Here is a 19,498-nt window from a genome sequence, read left to right on the forward strand (position 1 = left end):
TGTACATTAGACCAAGCCAAAAAAATACTGAGAATAAGACCGAAACCTGACACAAATTTTAGTATTTGGTACAGTAATGGTACAGGCATATATCTTTCTCATAGCTCCGATTTGTTATCTGCCAACCAAAAGTCACGAGTACAGCTGCATCAAACGACGAACGAAACAAACTGGTAAATCTCAAAGCCTCAATGGCTTTATGGGCGAGGTTAAACAGGAAACATTAAGCATTATTATAGCCATTATATCGGAATCTCAGTGTATTTTGCCCAATCTACAAGGAGAGGAAATTCTGCTGTCAATTACCGCGCGATAAGCCTAGTCCATATTGCATATAAAAGATGCAAGACTGAAGCTATTCAAGAGCTTTTGTTTGGACTTGGCAAATCCCCTATCGACTCTAGATAAGCAAATCGACACACACTTAGACTTCGTCGATTTAAAACCCGCTTTTGATAGCCTAAAGATAGAGAGAGCAACCCATACGACGGTATGTCAAAATTTGTGATCCCCAAAAAACTCATTCAGCTGTGCGGAGAGACGATGAAAGCAATCTTCAGGTCGCACGTCTTCTTAGTATAATTTTGACTTAATATTTAGCTAGAGCTCGTCGTTTTTAGACTCAGAATTGGGCGACTTTCTCCAGGTTATAGAAGGACGCAGAAGAGGTTTGTTGGCGTCTATATCCCTGAAGAACTAAGGGATTTCGGATACTTTGGACTAGGGGAGTGGATAACGCCTTGTACTGGGGAAGGGTGGCGGAAGAGTTTGGGCTCGGCTCGAGGGAATCGATTATTAATTATCGACTTTCCCTCTTAATTCCCCTCCCCGATCTAAGCTACTGCTTAGGACCCACAATTGATCTAACCAAAATGACAGCCTGGAAAATAAATGAAGAATGAGACCTGTCACTTTGGACTTGGTTGGAAATTGAACCTTTGACGATGTCGATAGAGAGAGAACTTTTCAACGAAAGATCTATTGACCTGTTCGCGTGCATGATGGACACCGAAGATGATAGAAAAATGTGTCAATATCCTTTCAATCGGCATCCAAGGGTAGACAACGGAAGCAAGGCGGCCAAGTATAGTTGGACCTGTCTACACTTCGTGGAAATAACTTGCAAAGCTTCCCACAGGCGAAAGTGAATGTGAAGTGTAGTCTTTTGAGCTCCGACTAAACCGATAAGTCGTTGTACACGAACTTAGAAAAGATTGTGTTGTTCTGGGACACTTATTGCACCTGTGTTATATGTACCTTCAAATTGCTGAAAAATAACAAATTTTTGCACTTGACGAATTAACAGCCATTTGGGCAGGCGCTCATAAATTAAACCTGTTATTGCTGTTTTATTGGCGCCGCTTGATGCAAAAGTTCCAAGCGTGCATTTAGGGCATTTCACTGCACACACTGCATGCCACCTCGTCGACATCTTAATTGTTTTTAGCTAATTCAATTCATATGCATTTCGTTTGTTTTTCTTCTTCTTCTTCTTCCGTTTTTTTTTTACTACTCTAAGCTGCAAATGAAGTTTTAAAAGCGTTAAATTTATATGCGTCTGACATTTATAGAGCAACACTAACAAATGCAGTAAACTTGAATGCGCGCATGCGCAAAACGCAAATGCTGGCGCTATAATAAAATTAAGAAAAAAAAAATGAGCAGAACTATAACAAAAAAAATTTGTAGCAAAAAAGCTGCGAACATACTTGCAAACACGCACACAAATTTGCCGCATCCAACTGTGATGGCGCCCGCCGAGCGATGCGACGCAAAGCTAGAAAAAAAAGTAAGTTGTACGCAAGCGCATTAAAAAGCCATTCGACCATTCGCCATTCTAAGCGAGACTTGCTTTCTTTATACATACCTAAGTAGTAGTAGTGTAGTAGTAGTTTGAAATAACAATAAAGAAGCAGGCGGATACAAAAAAACGAAAAAAAAAAATTTTTCCACACATTTTTGCTACTTTCTCGGTGCTCCCGTTCCGGCAAATTGGGCTTAGCGCGGTCAGCTGGGCCGCTTTTCGCGAATAATAAGCGAAACATAAATTCATAACATTGCGAAAAATCGTAAAAACAGAATTTATAGCTTAATTATACTTGGCATTTCAGAGTGAGGGCCACACGTCTGCGTTGCACTACTTCGCTGTATTTTCTCCACTTTTTTCCAAAAACATAATCACATTCCTTGTTGTTGTTGTGTCTAACTTACATTTCACATGCTACTGATTAAGTGTCGCCGTCTTCTGCATTACCGCCCTGCGCCCCCTTTTGCTGGCTATGCATACGTACCCTGCAGTGAAAAGCCAAACCAGTTAGAAAAAATACTAGTTCATTAACTAGTATGTGCCTACCAGTTTGACAATTTTGAAGAACTTAGGCGATCAGCGCCATCTGCCTTTGAATTGCCAAAGCTAAAAATAAAACGCAATTAATTGCTTTTCTTACAAATGTCGGCTGTGGCGTCACGTGAAGACTACTGGTTCTGGTTCTGAAATCGCAGGTTCGAGGCCGTTTGGAGGTGGTTAAGATTTTTAAAGTTAAATAAATGTAAGTAAAAATAATTTATTCAATTTATAAATAAATAACAAATTTGAAAATCTAATTGCATTGCAAAAAAACATTTAGGGAGAAATGCTTGTGCTATTAAAAAAAAGGAATTAAACTAAAATATTTTTTTTTTTTATTGAATTTAAAAATTACAATAAACAGCATAAACAAAAAAAGTGTAAAAAATAAAAATGAAATAAAAAAAAAAGAAAATAAAAAAATTTTCCCTGCGCCAGGATTTGAACCTGGGACCTCAGGCTTACCACGCGAGTGCTTTGCTCTGTCGGCCATTCTGACTGCTGGAGCGTCGCGAGCAAAAAGTCACACTTATGCTTTTCACGGGGCATGAATTGGCAGACTATCTCATCAACTGGTATGATGCTACTAGTATTTATACTAGTAGATGCTGATGCATAGCCTGACAATTGACATAGGACATCGCAATGTTAAAAATACCAGTCGCTAACATTGAAAAAGGATAGAACGTGAACTAGTTCGGCTGAAACGCAAACCGGTAGAATTGTAGTTCACAACTAGTAGCTTTCCCTGCAGGGTATGTATGTATGCCCTTCACTGAGCGGAATTCATCAAAGCTTTTGCTGTTTGTGTATGTTTGCAGCAGCTGTCCAGTGGCTTTAGCGTCGGCGTGTCTTCAACGCATTTACTTTGTTACTTTGTCTGAGTTGATGCCTTGTTTTAGCGCCTAGATGTATACTTCGCTTTAAGTACAAATTCACTTGCACCGTCACTTGGCGTGTTGCACTTTTTTGTGCTGTATTTTTGCCACTATTTTGCATTTGCACGCAACATACGAAAAAAACTTGTTGTTTTTTTTTCGAACTTGCGTATTTTCTATTATACGAGTGCAATTTGAAAAGTCAGTGACTTTTTCAACTTTAACCAAAATGGAAAAAAGTGAATTTTATGTGCTGATTCAGGTTAATTTTTTTGCGCAAAAAATCCATTACTGAAACGAAGGTGAGGCTTGTCAAATTCTATGGGAACTTTCTACCATCAATTTCCATAGTTAAAAAGTGGTTTACTAAGTTCCGTTGTGGTCGCTTTAAAGAGGTCCTTCCGCCAGAAATCGTCGATAAAATAAATGGAAAAATATTGAATGATCGGAGAATGAAAGTGTGTGAGATGGCTAAGGCTGTCAGCATCCCAACTGGGTAGGTAGATCATATTTTACAAGAATATTTGGATGTGGAAAAGCTATCCGCGCGATGGGTGCCGTGCTTGTTCACACTCGATTACAAACTCAACCGTGCGATCACTTCTAAGGAGTGTTTGGCAAAGTTCAACCGCTTTCGTAAATGCTGACTAAAGTTGGATCCACCAACGATCATCAATTTTTTGGGGTTGTCCTTGAAAAGGGCAAAGTAATCACTGGCGAATATTATTCAGAGATTTTGGACAAATTCGATATTGATTTGAATCAAAAACGTCCACTTTTGGCTAAGAAAAAAGTGCCGGTTCATCAAGGCAATGACAACCATAGAAAAAATCCATCAATTGGGTTACGAACTCCTACCTCATCCATCGTATTCATCAGGCAAATGCGTCGTAAGTAATAAGCTGTCTCTTTCGTATCGCATTTCAGAGTAGCCCCCCCGCCGGCTATTTCCTGTTTCTATAAGCTCACAGAAATGTCTGCGGGAAACAGAACAAAACGAGAACCGAATTTTTGGAACTAAACTCCAGTTCGTTGACTTAGGGTAAACTGTCCATTTATAAAACACACTGGCATACTAGTGACATAAAAGCTGCTTGGCTAGTGGAGTATGTAGGTACTGAAGGCATATTTATAGAAAATTCGATAAGTCAAAGTTCAGTCTCTTTTCTGGCCGGGAGCTTTGCTTAGAAGACACTGTAGTGGTCTGGAAACCTAAAAAGCAGTCTGCGGGCCTAGCAGCGGTAGTTGGCTAGACCGAATCTGGAGTCTTTCCATTTTGACAGTGAATTTAGTGTTACAGCATTGCAGTTTGCCTAAAGCTCCCCGAAAAAGCTTAGGAGTGTTTCCAGGGCTTTTGTGGGCGTGGATGACAGCGCTCCCATGACTGGCATCGGCATGCTTTTAACCTTGGTGAGCTAAGAATTAGTGAGTTACGTAGTTTTTTATTTATTTTATTTTACAAAACACTCGGTGAAAGAGTGAGTGACTTTTTTTTCGTGAGGCAACTTAATATATGAAATTATTTTTAAAAGTCCATACCTTTTTTCACTGCGATTCTGTTTTGCTTTTTGCTGAGTGCCAATTGTTGTTGCGTTAATAGCTGCGTTTATAATTATGTACATATGCAGCTCTAGTTTGCGGCATTGTTGTTACATTGCGGTTGTGTTGATTTAAAAATGTATCGCTTATCTGCGGCTTAACATCAACATCAACAACAATATGAACGCCATATTTTTTTTTGCAGTCTACAGTTGCATATTAATGTTGTTGTTCTTGCCTTTATTCTGTGGTGTTTTGTTGTTTTGCTGCCGCTGCTGTGCAACCAATGAATGCTTTACCGCAATGCACTTATGTATGTATATATAAATTTACATTACAGATGTGTTTGTATGTATGTAAATAAACTTGGGTTTAACCACTGATTTATTGTTATTTTCATAAAGAAGCGGATGGATGTGTGCGATTGTGAATTCGGCCTTCAAAGCCCTTATTTCCTACCATATGTATGTATGCACATAAGTATGTACGATGTACGATTGTTTAACCATTTTGGTATTTTCCATATGTACTACATATGTACATACATACATGCATACATACCCACTTACACACAGTTTGTTCCAAATGTTAATGGCCGCATGGCCTGTCCGCCAACAACTGCAACAATAACACACCCATTCAGCACTAAATCGTTTCTAGTCCCCATGCGGTTTTTGTTGTTTCTGGTGCTGCCATTTTCTTGTACGTTGCGGCAATAAATCAAAGAAATTACATTGCTTTAAATTTTCGACGGACTTCATTGCGCATAAATTTCACCAACGGCTTTTACTGTTTTGCATATTTATCAGCAAATGGTTTTCTCTTGTTTCATTGCATATTCGCTGTTAGAAGAGGGAGAGAGAGAGAGAGAGAGGGGGAAGTAAGTGAAGAGTGGCAAAGTTAAAAAATTTATTCGTACTTATTTATCGCTTCTGAGTGCAAGTTAGGAATGTTTGCAGGATATTTGAATTTTTGATAACGAAACACGCAAAATTTTTGAGTTATAAGAAATGAAATAAGTTTACAAAATCTATGACTTAATCTAACAGCGTTGAATAACAACATAGAACTACTAACCAGTACTGCAGCTTAGGTTAGGTAAAATACTTCTTTCTACCCCAGTTGAATTTGATCTTAGCGCTCGATTCCACAGTCATATATTTTTGCTTCGTAGGAAGCTCTTCTGCTTTCTCATTTCACCGGACACCAGTAAGTATCTGCGCGCCAAGGTTTGTGGAAGAACCTGTTGAGATGTACGGTATTTTAAACAGAGAACGAGAACAAAAGGTATGGTATGGAAACTAAATATCGTTCTCGAAGTTTTGTTCCCATGAACGCTTCAAAACCAAAATCGGTAGGAGAACAAACTGTCGAGACCGTTCTCAATGGGAATTATATAGGAAAAAAACCCGTGCGAACAAAACTTTCCGGAACATTCCTAAGAGAACAAAATGTGAACAAAAGTCTCTTAGACGATCTCTCAAAAAACAAATTTGGAACAAAAGTGTCAGGAACTTTGTGGCAGAGAACGTAACGCGAACATATCTTCTCTTAACTCTTCGCAAAGAATGGAAGCGAGAACAACTTTTTTCTCGCAGCGTTCCACTAGTTTGAAATGTTTAAATATTAAAATTAATCAAAAAAGAACTAAAAGATAATTATGCAAATAAAGTCGACGAAAGACTTAAGACACGAACTTTTATTGCACATAAAATAAAAAAAATCGTTCCATAAATGGACAGTTCACCCTAATGATAAACGATTTGGAAGTTAAAATGATCCAGCTTTTCTCTGACTTAGGATTAACAATCGTAATTTTCACTGAAACGATTGAGTTTTGTTTTGATTATGTTCTCGTTCAAACTGCTCTCAGTGCTTTTGTTCTCGTTTGGCTCTTTTGTGGGAACGTTCTTGACATTACATTTTATTCTGGTGAAGAACTAAATCAAAACTGGAACGCGTTCTCGGTCCTGTTTTTAAAGCGCATTGCGTTTTAATTGTAATTAATATTTTATTTTCGCCTAATTTATTATTTTCAGAGACATATGTAACTGTTATAAGAGGAAATAATAAAAATTAATCAATAATTATTATTCCATATATTTTGAGAGTTTTGTTATAAAACTACAAAAAAGAATTTAAGTCATAAAGGACGGGATATGTTAGAGCCATTTCAGGACTTGTTTAGTAATTTTTCGTGACCAATTCAGGACTTTTTCGGAGACATTTCGTGACTAGTTAGGCTCACTTCGGGACTAGTTCAGGATTTTTCGTACCCATTTCGGGATTTTTTTCGCTCCCAGTCCTGAACTTGTCCCGAAGAAGTCCTGAACTAGTTCCGTCCTTTAATAATATATTACAAATAGCTATCGATGACTTTAAAAGTTTTTCTTACTTATTATTATTAAATGACTTTTATAATTCTTAACAAAATTTTGATGACTCTTTTAAGACTCTACCAAGAAATAATCATTGTACTGGGTCTCTGATTATTACCGTTAGAATTTTAACGAAGATACTCCCGCACAAACTATGAACGGCCTAAAAAATGTCCCCAGAAAAAGCCCGAGCGGTATCGTTAAATACGGAAAAAATCACGTATGGTCAAAGATTCTAAAAGACTAAAAAAATGTTCGATATCATGTTCGACTTCATATTGGTCTTCGTATTCGTACTAGAGTTCGGGTTTGTAATCGACTTCGTCATCGTGTTTGGCTTCGTCTTCATCTAATTAAAATTCGCTTTAGTTTTGTTCTTCCTCTTAGTTTTTGTCTTCGTATTCCTCTAAATCTCCAACTTCGCCTTTGTATTCGGATCCCTGTTCATCTCCACCTTCGTCTTTATCTAAGCCTTTGTCTTAATTTTAGTCGTAACCCTAAGCCACTGCGTAGTAGCACATCTCGATAATTTACTTTCAATAAATGGATGCACGTCCGTTGTATCTAATTTCCTCAGCACTTTTTAATTCACTATCCCACCTTAAAGACGTCTCACATCAAAAATATATTTTAGGAAGTAGTCGAATGTCAAAGCGAAAAAGGTTAGCAGTCCACGATTGGTGCCACATTTTGCTTCTCTCCATTTCTACCAAATGCACTTGTGCAGATGTCTAATATGAATGTATATGAATGTGTATGAACATGTACGACGATGCATTAATACTTTTATGCTCAACTGCATTTGAATAAGTGACTGCTTAAAGCTACAACCATGTAATTTCGTTCGGTGTTAGCTGTAATTTGCGAATCTGAATTTGAATATAAAATTTTTGCATAATTCTTGAAGGATGTAGCTTTACAAAAATTTGAAGTAAACACAGTAGCAAAATGTAATATGTACTCGTAACTAGCAATTAATTGGTAATAGCAAAATTCAGAGCCTGACTGTTGAAAACTTTGATGATTTTTAAGTATAGCTAATGCCCTACGAAACTCATATGCTCAATTGTAGACAAAATTCCTCATACTTGAGAAACCGACTGTAATCGATTGAAATGTGGTAGTTTGAGAAACACCCCATGCCTTGGCTCTGACTAATGATGATAACATCTGTATGAGATGCAGTATGAAAGAGAAGACAGAGTAGCATATCCTATGTGAGTGTCCTGCTCATAGCAGACTGCGAGAATCAGTCTCCTTGGAGCAGATTTTCTGCCTAATCTGGAAGCCGCTTCCAAGATAGGGTGGAACGAAGTTTTCCAGTTTATCAAGAGGACCGCGATTTCTTCAAAATGGCCCTGGCGCTCAGTGACTAGCTGTCACTTCAAAAATATAGGGTCGTAATTTAGCAGGTAACGCTTTGAATCTTAATGGTCACTGCGAAGCAACGCAGTGCCTAACCAGCTTACCTAACCTGGTCTAAGAAACCTGATGTCAAGAAGGATGCAAGGAGAATAATGTGTCTTTGCTTCCTGCCTCTCCTCAGTACGAGTATGTATTTACTGCATTGTGTGAGTTTAGCCAATCAGTAATTATAACCACACAGGAGACCAACTGCGTCCAAAAAATTATTCCAGTCCCACCAGAGCAGATATTGAGCCACCTTACGTCAGTTCGTCACCGACCTCGCTCCAAAATCAACGCGAACTTTTAGCCATTTGAAACTTGCACTTTATTGTAGTAAAATTTCATGACCTATAAAACTGATTGCTAAAAATTTTTTTTAAGAACTAAAAACTTGAAATTTTGTTGAAACTTTTTGTGTAACATTTGAAATTTTTTTGTTTTTTTTTGGGACAGGAGAATCGATTTTTTTCAAAATTGCTACTTTTTCTGCACTTCGCTCTATTTGTATTGCTGAGTTGAGGTGAGATGATTTGATACCGATGGGATCAAGGCGTATTTAACAAGGTGGTGTTGGCCGTATATAAGTAAAAAATTACACTAACAAATTATACGCTGATGTCCATACTGTCATTGGTATGAGTTACAACAAACACATAATTTTGACGTAATGGCTTCCACGGCGAAAAACTCAGCTGCCGCCCCAACACCACCTTGTTTAATACACCTTGGATGGGATGTGATTTTATGCTGTGATTGTCAACTCACGTTATGTCATGTGGTGAGTTCAGGTATGGTGAGTTTAAGGGAGGTGTGGGGAGTTTGGGTGGCATATGTGTTTCTATTTTTATTTCTACCTTGGCCTTTATCCTTTTCTTCATCTATGTACTCAGCACTAATTTAATTGTTGTGTTAGTCTTAATCTAAATCTTTTTGTTACATAATTCAATACTACAAGCATAAATTTAAAAAGCACTTGCTTCCGTCCCAACCATTTTCCTTGCATTTGCCAACAACATACTCGCAACCGCCGCTAAATAAGTTTCACTCCAAAAACTATCGCAAATATTCTCTTCTTTCTAAGCAAGAGCCAATTTTAAATAGGTGAAATTTTTATTTCTTAATATATTAACAAATGCCTACCTTATTTCAATTATTCATTCATTATACAACCTACCGTGTCCTAGGATCAACCCCAACTTTTGTTTAATTAGCCTTTGCGCTCATTAGGCCAACCAGTAGTAGTAGGTAACTGCGGTCAGGAATTAAGAAACATAACTAAATTTCCGTGGCTGTTTCACTCATTTATCAACATTTTCATATCCAATTATACATTCCGAATTATACAAATAGCTATATATTTATGTTCGCAAATACAGTTGTAAACGGTTCACATTGCAATTCTCGTTTTTTTGCGAACCAACTTGCGACACCCTTCCGCCCAATTATCGCAACGACTTTCGGCTTGATTAAAAATTCTAAAATTTTCATAAATATGTACATTTGAACAACTTAGGGGTATGTTGATATGTCTTGCACATACATACAACTGAGCGCATTCCATTTCGTTGCGATAAGACATAAAGTAATTATGATTATTATCCTTGCACTAAGCGCATCCTTGCCTGCGCTAACGATGCGCACGTCCAAGGCTGGCTGCGTTTAAGTCGCTATGTATGTAGTTGTGGCAAAGCAGCGGACAGCGCAGGACATTGCCGTGTGCGATTTTGTGTCTGAATTGGTGGCAATGCGCCACAGCGGCAACAACGGAGTGAGATGCGCAGCTGCTTTTTGCATTGAACTGGTTTCCACTGCACTTTGGCTGCGATATACATACATACATACATACATACATATGGACATAAATTAAGTATATTAATGCGGAAAATCTACACCGGTTGGGGTTGTAAATGCATTTATTTTTTTGCCTGCCACATACATACATATGTATGTATGTATGTATAGTTGGTGTTGGCGATTATTCGAATTGTTTGAAAAACCGATTAGAGCCAATGCATTTTCTGCAGCAGCTGTGTGTGGTGTTATCGGCACGCGGTTATATGCAAGTGTGTACTCATACGAATGGCAAAAAAAGAACCAGTTAGAGCTGACTTCAGTTAATGACTTTTCGCCTACTGGTATCTCAGAGCAGCAAGTGCCTTGGTGTAAGTATTGCCATTTGATGTCGCTATCAATTGCCTCAAATTGCACTTGTTGCAAGGTGCAACTTATTGCTGTTTTATATCGCTCCCCTAATGCGCTTCTCATTATTATTATCCTTTATATGATGCAGGAAAAAAATATATATATATAATTGCAAGTGAATTTCTTGTAAGAATTTTCAATGTTCCCGTGTTGCAATCGCAATTGCGCACATAACTGCATTCATAATTAGTCCTTTGGCATCGCTTTGGCAAGTGCCGACTTTGGTACATTCATTACCTTTGTTTATACGCACAACTGTCTGTAGATCCTTACTTTTCATTAAGCAGCAAAGTTTCAGTTGGTGGATCTGACGGCGGAGAGTAAAGCCACGGGGCAGATTGGTGACGGCCTTATAGTCACATTAGTATAGCGTCCACAATATCTGGACAAATAGACTACGTTATATCGGATATGTATCTGTAGGTTAGTTAAATTTAAAGTAAATAGGAAACGAATGAGAAGAATGTGGTTCGCCGATATAAACTGCCTATATATTAGAGAGCCGCTTTTAGGTCTTCAAATCGATCGCCGGCAGCACTTACGACAAATAAACGTTGGTGGCGATTGACCGGTCGGTTGTAAGCTATGCTGCGCCGGTGTGATCACCGTGGAATAGTAGCATGCAATGGACGAAATTACGGAAATCTTTAACGAGGGCTCGGGGGAGATTCTGAAACCAGTTAGCGGTAATTTTCAGATTGCTGACGCAACAACATTCATATCATGCAACAAAAGGTGCGATAGCCATCCGAAAATTGTCGCTAACTGGTTACAGAATCTTTCACCCCGGACGCTCCCAGTAAGAGAACATAATAGGTTTGTTCCACAAGCTACTCGAAGTCACTTCGAGTTATACATATGCGTTCTACAAGTAAGTTTTAGAGTTTATTTGATAGACGCTGACAGTTGGAACTTTGCTCGAGTTTTTCTACAAGTAGCTTGTGGAACAAACCTAATATTATGCTGAGCAAGCAGTTCTTGTGATCGGAGCAGGCGTGTATTGCCCCAGACTAAAGCATTCGTTGCCCCTGGGAACCCTCCACTAGCATCTTTCAAACGGAGGTCTATGCCATCAGTCTGTGTGCTGAGATTAACATTCGAAGAATAGATAACTCGGTTAATGTTGTAGCTCCATGTGCTTCGATAAAATTCGATAAGCAGTGATAACTCGATAAACTTATATAACCTTGAAATTTCGATAACTCGATATATTTTGAGACCTCCAATTTGATAAATCGACAAATTGCAGAAAATCAATATATATGGATAATTCGATAAGTTCAATGAATTCTATTCATTACGATAAATTTCTTTACCTCTATAAATAATGATAATTCCACAAATATCCACAAATTTATAATTTTTATTAACTTGACAAATTTCGATAATTCCATAAATTTGTATAGCTCGATAACTATCCGTAAATTTTGACAACTAATTTTCGGTGTCTTTATATTTCGACAACATTGGAAATTTTGAATAATTCGATAGGTTCTGGCAACTCGATAAATTTCGATAGCTATAAACCAGGGACGTGAACCAGGTGAAAAATTTGGTCGGTTCGGTTCAGCGGTTCGAACCGTTTTTGCACTTTTGGATTGGTTCGTCAACGCGGTTTTTTTGGTCTTTAAACCGGAGTTTCGGTTCGGTTCAACGGTTCGAAAAACAAAAAAATAACGCGCAAGGTTAAGGGTCAAGTGTCTGTCAAATGAGATGGGTTGCCTTTACATTATATATTGTCACATGGTAAACAAACATGGTAGGTATTACAATGTTTAACAAAAAGAAAAAAAAAAGTGAGTACATTTATCTATTGAAAATTGGTTGAAACGAACCTTTAAACCGTTATGGAAAGTGGTTCGGTTTTCGGTTCGGATCAAACATTTGTGGAAAATTTCGGTTCGGTTAATGGTTCAGTTAATTAATAGAAAAAAGCGGGTTTCCGGTTCAAAACCGGTTCGGTTCAAAACCGGTTCACGTCCCTGCTATAAACTTCGATAATTCGATACATTTTGTAAACTTGACAACTTTATAACTGAATATATTTCGATTTCTATCGAAAAATTTCAATAAACTTTCTTACCCTTTCAGTTACCCTGATTCATATGGATTTCCCATTGTTCTCATTTTCGTCTTTTCCTTCAATTTTGCTTTCACTTTTTTTGTCTTAATCGTTATCATTTATTTCTTCATCATCACATTTATTTTTATTACAAAATTTATGTTAGTGTAATAATATCTACACATATAGATTATAGAGCAACACATCGGATGGAATATCTAATTCTTCGTAAAATATCCATACAAACATTAGTAATTGATTATTCTACAAATTTCTGACAGTTTAAAAAGTAGAACTAGAAAAATTTCACTCCAGTGTTATATATAGATATCCCTATTTTGCATACCTAAATTATTTGTAAAACTCGCAGGAAGCTCAAATCAATCTCAAGACGGTTTATTAAAAATAAATTAAAGTGCTAAGGCAAAAAAATAAATAGCGAATCATTGCTCCTAGCGCCAAATGTAAAACTCCAAGGAGAATTAAAAAAAAAAGAAATCAACGAAATATCAAACCAACTATTTATACAATTACAATTGCAATTTGTCGGCAATAGCAGGTAGTCATTTAAAATTAAAAAAAAAAACAACAACAACTAGATAAATGCAGTGGCTGCTGCCGTGCACGCTAAATGGGCGGCAACGTTTAAGCGATCAATCGTCTTATTAAATGCAATCAAAGTGTCAATTTCCAACGATGCCATAGCTCAATCACCGCAGACTCCACGAACGCCACAACGGCAAATAGCAATTGCCAATTGCCGGTGCGCCAATTGCAATTGCAATTTTTCCCAATGCCACAAATTGTTGCTACCGTACATACATACATAGATACGTATGGAGTGTGTAAGTTTAAGTAACGAACGTTGTGCGATCGTTGTAGATCTTATGTGTAGTTAGCGTCTAATACATGCCGATGTTGCTCACCAGTTGGCTGATTTAGCGGCGCTCTCGCTAGCAGCTGCAACCAATCAAGCAAGCAAATCAATCAGTTAGTTATATAGCAAAAAAAATATACAATCGATAGTCGTTGAACCGATCGATCGAACGATCACACGATCAGCTTGGTACACGACTTGGACGATCGTTCAAACGACGGTTTTGCATTAGCTTCGTCTAAGAAGACGGCAAGTGCGAGTACTATGTGCCGCTCAAGGCAATTGTGGCAGCAGCAGTCGGTTGTCTATCAAATGTCAAATGGCGCTAAGGTGCAACTGGTTTATCTCTAGTATTTATGTTGCTTTATGCATCGTAGTATCTGCCATTCTGTTTTTTTTTTCTTCTTGCACTGTGAAAATGCCATGTGCGTGTTATTTTGTTTAGGTGGTCGTTATCATTTTAGCTGAAAGAGTTGGCACGCAATCTAGAAGAATTTCTGCAATTTCTGTATTATATCTTCTTAATCATAAATACTAGAGTTCGACCTTGACTAATGAAATCAAATAAAAGAAAGGAAATGTGTCCTATATTGGATTGCGTTTTATTCATAAAATTCGCTTTGTGGCCTTGGCGTACTGGTAGATAGTGCCCATTGTCACAAACTATCTTTGAAACATTTGGATTCATCAATGAATCTGCTTCTTTTTGTCATGCAGTAGTGGGTTTGCTGCGAGGATTATTCTGAAAATATTGCTCCTTGATCTTCTTAGGAGAACTCATAATTAATTGGCGGTGAATATGAGCAAATGTCACGAGTTATTAGATTTTTCGACAAAAACGTGATTTTGATCGAAAATGGTGGCACACTTATCATAGACAATGCATTGTCTTCCGTTTTGCGCAAAGAACAAGATTCCCTCACGAAATTGTATTTAAATAAAAACTTAAAAAAGATATACTAAAAAAGTAAAAATAGTCACTCGTGCTCATACACTGGCGGTCATTAGAATAGACGCGCCTTACTTAGTAAAGTCCATGGTTTTTTTATGTTTAATATTTTTTTTTTTTATAAAAGCCTGGATTGCTATACAACAAACACCATATAAATCCGTTTTTCAAACTTTATACAAAAATTATAAAAATTCGACAAATTTTGACCAAAATTTTTAAACTTTTTATTCAGAATTTTTGGAATGCAGTTTCAAGTAGCTAGAAGATACCGTTGATTTTTGACAATTTTTTTTTTTTGTTTACGATGCTTGGCATTCTCTTCCATATAAAAAAATTGTCGAGCACACTTTGTATTGGAAAAAATTCGTGACGAAAAAATTCTTAAAAATCAACGGTATTTTTTAGCTAATTGAAACTTGCACTTTATTATCCTTAGATTGAATGCATACCAGAAATTTTTCTTAATAAAAAGTTTAAAAATTTGGTGAAAATTTGTCGAATTTTTATAATTTTTGTATAAAGTTTGAAAAGGGGATTTATATGGTGTTTGGTGTATAGCTAGCCAGGCCACGGAAATATAGCCAAAACTCTTCAAAGTAAGGCGAGTCTATTTTAATGGCCTCCAGTGTATATCCGTAGTTGTGTATTTAACGTATACGCACCGTAGCACTATACACAGTCAGCTACCACAATTACTCGCATGCCTTAACTAAAAAGTCATATAGTTTAAAAGTAATTAAAAATTGGCGTGAAAGATTTTTACACAGTATTCCTTATACACATTTATATTACTTTCTTCATGTACATATTTAACAATTTTAGAACTAATTTCGAGTGTGCTAATAATAATTGGCAAGACCATTTTCGCCGTTTAATTTTAGCATTTTAAAGTATCTTCAATTATTAAAATTTAAAAAAATCGTAAAATTTCAAAAAAAAAAAACTGCCACAGATATTCTGGCTGCTGCAATTTTTTAAATTTGTTGGCACACTCTTGAAACTTCATAGATATTTTGTATTTGATGCCAAAGTCCATTGCCTCTAAAATCAATATTCTACCCGTATTTGAAAGCTTCCAAAAGTTATTAAAAGAAAACAATTATAATATTTTCGAGTGACCATGAACAAATTAGTAATTTCGGTACTTTTTCGTCTAAATAAACATTTTAAGGTTACAAATTTTCAAATACTTGACTTATGGTTTATTGTACTTGTTTCTGGTACTCCATTGATTAAAATATATACAAGAAGAATGCTTTAGCTTTTTTTCAGGCGAGAGAAGAAAGTGACACTAAAATCAAAAATACAACTCGGGAGATTTGTTCATATACTTCTCTGTTGATCAATTAGTGTCACAAGGCAGGTATCTCTACATCGAATTCATTAAATACGGCTCTGGCTTCTTTAGCCCCAAACGGGTGAGATGTCTATTAACTTATCCATCGAGATCCACATTATCTCTGATTATGAATCACGTTATGGTAATATGGAGAACAGCGCGAATAGTCTTTCTGGCAAAAGCGGTCAAAAGCAGGCATGCGTTTTCGTAGGTGTGCAGGCCAATCTCGGATGAGAAGCCACTCTTTAAAATCAAGATTACTCTGCATAATCGACAAACGGATAGAACGGGCCGTAAAAAAGTTGAAGTGTAATTCTTAACATTGCTGGATCCCTTAGTAATGTCTGGAAGAATGCTGAAGTGAAAGCTTTCTATGGAGAGAAGCTGGGTAAATACATAGAGTATTAGACTGACGAGCGATTTTAATGCAATCGAGCCCAATTGAAACCATTTGAACAGTTTACAGGAGGACGCCACCAGGGGATGGTTAGTTGCCAGGCTATCGCCACTAATGCGGACACTGTGGTATTAACTTTCGTATAGAACTGGAAGGAGTGCTTTTGAGTTTAAAACTTACGCGGAGAACTTCTCGGCCATTATAAGGCCCATAATAATCAGGCTTATCCTGAGTTTCGCCCGAAAAGAAAATTCGCCCGAAATCCACCTGTAGTGAATACACGAAAGTGAAAAGTGAACAATTTCAGGCGAAAATGAAACTCATGATAAGGCTGAATACACATTATAAAGTTCGTTCCAAAAGTGTAGACTACTTTACTGCATTCATTTTCGGACGCTTAATGTACACTTTATCGATGAAAGACGAATATATCATTACCCATTCAAAACTTATTCTACTGGAATCCTGAGGAGCTTTTTCTTGCCTAAATATTTCAATAATCATTTCCTTCAATAAAATCAAAAAATGGACACTAATTATAATAATAGATTGGCGCTTACACATACGTTAGTGTTTGGCCGAGCTTCTCCTCCGATTTGTGGCGTGCGCCTTGATGTTGTCACACAAAAAGGAAGGACCTACAGTTTTATGTCGACTCCGAACGGCGATTGTATTTTTATGAGAAGCTGTTTTTCATGGCAGAAATACACTCGGAGGTTAGCCATTGCCTGCCGAGGGGCGACCGCTGTTAAGAAAAAACTTTTTTTCTAAATTTTTTTTTGCGATGTTGCTTTGACCAGGGCTTCAACCCAAGCGCTGCGGCACCACACACACAGCGGCCGCCTGGACACTAATTACGCTCGCAAAAAAATAAATAAAAAAATCAACGCCAGTTTTATAAAATGGCTATTGTTACATTTAAAAATAAAAAACACAAAAGCTCGGTAGCAAAAAAATTTAAATCAACGGGAATTTTTAGCCGTACATTGTTTTGCTACACTAAAATTTAATGGGCTATGAAACTGTATACCTAAAATTGTTCTAAAAATTCAGAGTAAATAGTTCGAAATTTTGACGAAAATTTTTTGAATTATTAAATGTGCTGTATAGCTTGAATCCTTGATTTTTATGAATTTAGTAAAGAGCAAACAATATTATATAAAAAAATAGAAAAATTTTACTTGAAAAACATTGCGAATATTTAAAAAAACCACCAAGCGGTCTTTTTAGTCACTGTATTTGTCTTTAATAACTCCAGTTGAAGCTTTTTTACATGATGAAGTCTCGTTGTTGACTTTAGTTTCATCATTTTCAAGTGGATGGTAGACATTTGTTTTCGACAGTGGCAACCCTGCTGCCAACCCTCAACTGATGAATTCGATGTTGAAAGGCATGCGGAAATTAAGAATCCATAATCCCGAGATACCGGACACTTCCATGTTGAAAGTTATGATGAAAACGAAAATATTAATACAAATTAGCGAAATTAGAACAATTAGAATTATACGTAAAATCCTCCTGAGCTATACGCGCATAGGCGAAAAAACCTTCCGAACAAATTGACCCGCCCTAATATACATAAATGCAAGCATTGTCATTGCATATTGATTGCGAACATTGCGCTTTTGATGACTTTACATTTAAACGCTTTGGCTATCTGCAGTTATTTACCAACCACCACACCCGCACAACAAGTGCAATTCTTCGCCACCGATGATATCAGCTGCAGCGGCATTGAGAACAAAAAAAAAAACACAAAAACTAAGCAATTGTTAGGCTTTTCATTCTTACTAAGCCGATTTACAGACCCACAAACAATTGGCTACAACAATTTTTCTGACATAATCCCTAAATAACCTATAACGGCATCTAAAGAAAACCGCACAAAAAATGTATTAATTTTTGGCATAACTTCGAAATATAGAAACTATTTTTCCACACAATACCAACTGCTATGTGGCTAAGTGGATTATCCCTTCTTCCACTTGAGTCACTTTGACTCCGACACCTGTGTCTGTCAATCAAGAGATTATGAATTCTAGACGACAGCAGAAGAAAGCAGGAATTGCATGGAAGCGAAAATTTAAAAAAAAAATAACTTATACGAAAGTGAATGTCTGGCTGCGGTAATTAGTTTATTTTCTTGCGTAACACAACTACTTATGAGAAGCGACGAGATACTGCTGGAAGGATTTGGATTTGATAAGGATTTACTGCATGAAAATCACAAATAGAGGAGCTGTCGGTGTAAAAAAGAATTGAAAAACAAAATCAAATCGGCCAAAAAATTCGATGGATGTAGACAAGTCGAAAAATATATCTTTTTATCTAAAATGCTTTTCAGATTCAATAATAATTGGCAACAACGAAGGCCTTTTTATAGACCGACAACGTTCAGTGTGTTACCAGATCTAGTAATTATAGCCTTCCAACTCCTGCTGAGGCAATATTGAAGAATATTTCCAACCCCTCTGCCAAATCATAGACACTTCTTTTACCTTTTATCGATGTAGTTGAACTTATCAATATTTTTCTCCTGTCAAACGCTGACATATCACAGAAACATATGACTAGTTTAACGGGATTTAGATACAAAAACCAGTTTAAATGAGTAATTATGCGAGGTATTTGCGTAATATATATACTTATTTAAAATATAAGTCACGTGAATAAGGAAACAAAAATTTACCTCTCCACTTTCCCATTAACAATTCACAATAAAGCATTTTTTTCACTTACCAACACTATCCTTCAGGTCGCGTATTTTTTAACCGACCTTGCTGAGCTCGGATAAATAGCCGAGTTTGTGTTGTTGCTTTGCGTGTATTTCGTCATTTAAGCGAGTGTTCTTTTGTAGTCTGAGATATATACATTAGGGTGTTGCTTAAATGTAGGAATGAAATTTTTACAGAAGATTTGCTAAGCCTAAACCCCTACGTCGATGGAAGTATAGTCGAAGGTATCACATATAAATTTTGGTCCCGATTGAAGACGGTTAAGGCGTGTCGCACAGGTGTCAAGGTTCAGATTACCCTATGAAGACGTCTTAACCGTCTCCAATCGGTATCAAAATTTATATGTGATATCTGTGACCGTGATATTATCTACCTATTGGGGGGG

The sequence above is a fragment of the Rhagoletis pomonella genome, unplaced genomic scaffold, assembly GCF_013731165.1.
Source record: "Rhagoletis pomonella isolate Grant_MI unplaced genomic scaffold, Rhpom_1.0 Rhpom_scaffold_00001, whole genome shotgun sequence".
Classification (NCBI taxonomy): Eukaryota; Metazoa; Arthropoda; class Insecta; order Diptera; family Tephritidae; genus Rhagoletis; species Rhagoletis pomonella.